The following is a 2,896-nucleotide window of genomic DNA, read 5'->3' as shown; positions in this document are numbered from 1 at the left end:
CTGCTGCAGAGAGTTTTAGCACATGGCTGTTCACCAGGCTCAGTATCAGCCAGCACATTTTAGCATAGCAAGATTTAGTTTAAACTTAACCATTAGTGAGCTCCCCAAAAAGCCGAGGAAGTTTAGAGCAGGTTTGTGAGCAGATAACAGCTGCTAAGGTAAACGAGCGTACTACTTTAACGAATACTTGCATTTCATTCACAACTGTAAGGCTTTGGCCTGAACAGCACACATGGCTTTGTATTTACAAAGCGTCTCAATTTCTCTGTCTCAGGTACATTAAAGAGATTTATTTTTTAAGTAGGTGGGGTTTTTTTTAGGTTGTTTGAACTTCTAATGCAATGCCAGCTCAGCGCTTTCATCCCCATGGGAACCTTCTCCAAGAAGCATTACCGAAATTAACTCAAAAAACATAGAAAAGAATGCATCTTCCATTTCCAAGTGTTTGAAGTCATGAGTTCATAAAAGCAAATGTTTGATGTGAAGCTGATCAATCATATATTTATCCAGCCAGCACTAAAAGCATCCTAATAATCCAAGTTAATATTAAAACCTGTAAAGTAATGCAAGTAAGGCAAGCCACTTTTCTTTTTTTAATCCCTCCTCACATTTCCTCCCAGTTAGTGGATGCTATTCTCTTTTCACTCCTAACCAGGAGCTTTTAACAACGTAAGACTTGCTTAAATTGGCACAACCGAAAGCTTTCAATCCAGCACTCTTCACAATTTAAGTCTTTTTCAGTTAAATAAGACCAGTAAACTGTGTGGTGGCTCACCTCACCCTTGGAAAGATGAAGGAGCAGAAAGGATTTGCAGATTTATTTTTCAGTAAGTTTATCTGAAAACAGAGAAGTGCTTTATCCACCTCTCTCGCAAGTTTCTGAGGTGACCTGCTTTGCCTGTGTAGCATTTCAAGGAAGGACAGAAGGCCCAGGCTGGCACGACACTGAACGCAAGCTGCGGTTTGAACACTTGAAATAAGTTCCAACTTATTTTTGTGGCCAGTTTGCGCTGCTTAAGCTGCGAGGACATTCAGCATATTTGGGGGCATTATCCAGTATTCACTGGAGCCCTGCAGTCCATTTTACAACATCAAGAAAAAGAGGACCCAGTTTGTAAAGAACAATCTTCACACGTAATTTATTTACTAACAATCTCTATGTATATAATGCTTATGCAGACTGCAAGTATTTTTCCCCCTCAGTTTAAAAGGGCCAAGCTAATACTGGTCAGTCGGTCTGCCCGTAGTTATAAGTATTAAACACAGATGTTGAAAGTTCTTTCTCTTTTCCTTGTAAATCTGTTTAAAACTTTCCTATTATGCAAACTATCGTGCAATTCCGAAGACTACGTTTACATAAACACTTTGCAATACACTAACAATTTAAAGCCACGGGTATCCTTCTTTCTCATTCACTGGATTCTTACACAGCTGGCTCATAACATACATTTTCCATTCTTACCCCAAGTAACAGCATTTTTTTTTTTGCTTTCCATTTAGCTACGCATCCTTCGTCCGCCAAACTGCAAAATCTTGATCTAGTACTATGCTGGCAGAAGAAGTAGTGAACTTCCTGATCAAGCCCATAACACCACCAATACACACGACTAAGATTTTACTACTTGGAATAATCTCACTATTTCATGGGATATTGCTGTGAGCCAAAAGCGTATTTTGCTGCAGGACGGGATCACAACTTTGGCAGTTTCCATTTCAGATATATTTTTGCTAAACTAAATCAGGAATTCTTGTTTTTTCTAACACACCATCTTTAACTTCTGATTGCTGAAGAATTTCAGATCGTTATGTGAAACCACAACCACTTATTTCCAGATGCCATTTTTGTACCCTTGCCTCAGAATCACCACAGACAAATGACCCAACGTGTTTTCTCAATATTTAAAGCCACAAAAGCTTCCTATATCTTTAGAATGAAAAAAAATCATCCTTTAGAAGTTACATTGAATAGTCCTCGATAAACCTGAACATGTCACACAACCCAAGACCTCGCCAGCCTCAAGCCACAAGCAAGAATAGTCAGAAACCACAAGCCAAAAAAAAAACCAAACCCAAAAAAACACAGAAGCTCAAATTCTGATCTCAGTCACCACACTGTAAATCCATTACAACTTCACAGACACTGGATTATTCCAGATATGTACTAATTTCAGCTAAATTTAGCCAGAAATCCGATAAAGCACAAAAGATTCGATTTTATTCGGCAAGCATCAGATATCACCAACTTCCAGCTTTCTCCGAACAGGGAGTCACCCCTTGGTTATCAACCTGAGGGGGCAAAAGTTGAAAGAATATTCTGCTTTCTGCTGACAGGCACTCACACCCTTGGTTATGCACCAGCTATTCAGCTCAGCAGTTTAAAAGGAGGTGGAGAGGCGATTTAGAAAAATCCTTTTCAAAACAGCACATCAGATTTTGTCTGTTGCTAATTAAGAAAACCTCAGTGAAACACACAGCAAAAAAAGGGTCTAACACCAACATAAACCATTAAGGACGATAAACGCAAGCGAGCCCCACTCGTGCTTGGTCCCTCCAGGGAGGGTGATGATGGAAACCAGACCCCAGCACCAGGTACACCAGACCAGGCGTGTGCAGGGCCCACGCCAACTGCTGAAGCTCAGGGAGCAGAGACGAGGACGGACGTCTTCCTCCCCAACTTAACAAGCTCACACACCATTTCCTTCTCCACCTCCAGCTTACCTTCTTTCCAAAATAGCCTGCCACTCAATGAAGTGCCTCCTTTAAAAGTTTCTGCCATCTGACAACCATGCTGGTTCTCCCAAAACTCCCAGAGCACCCCAAGCCGGGTCCCTCAGCACCCTTTCCCCACACTGGCTCCCTCATTTCCCCTCACGGGTGTCCCCCACCCCACCCCACC

The sequence above is a fragment of the Fulmarus glacialis genome, unplaced genomic scaffold (assembly GCF_000690835.1).
Source record: "Fulmarus glacialis isolate BGI_N327 unplaced genomic scaffold, ASM69083v1 scaffold35902, whole genome shotgun sequence".
Taxonomy (NCBI): domain Eukaryota; kingdom Metazoa; phylum Chordata; class Aves; order Procellariiformes; family Procellariidae; genus Fulmarus; species Fulmarus glacialis.
This window is presented reverse-complemented; position numbering follows the sequence as displayed.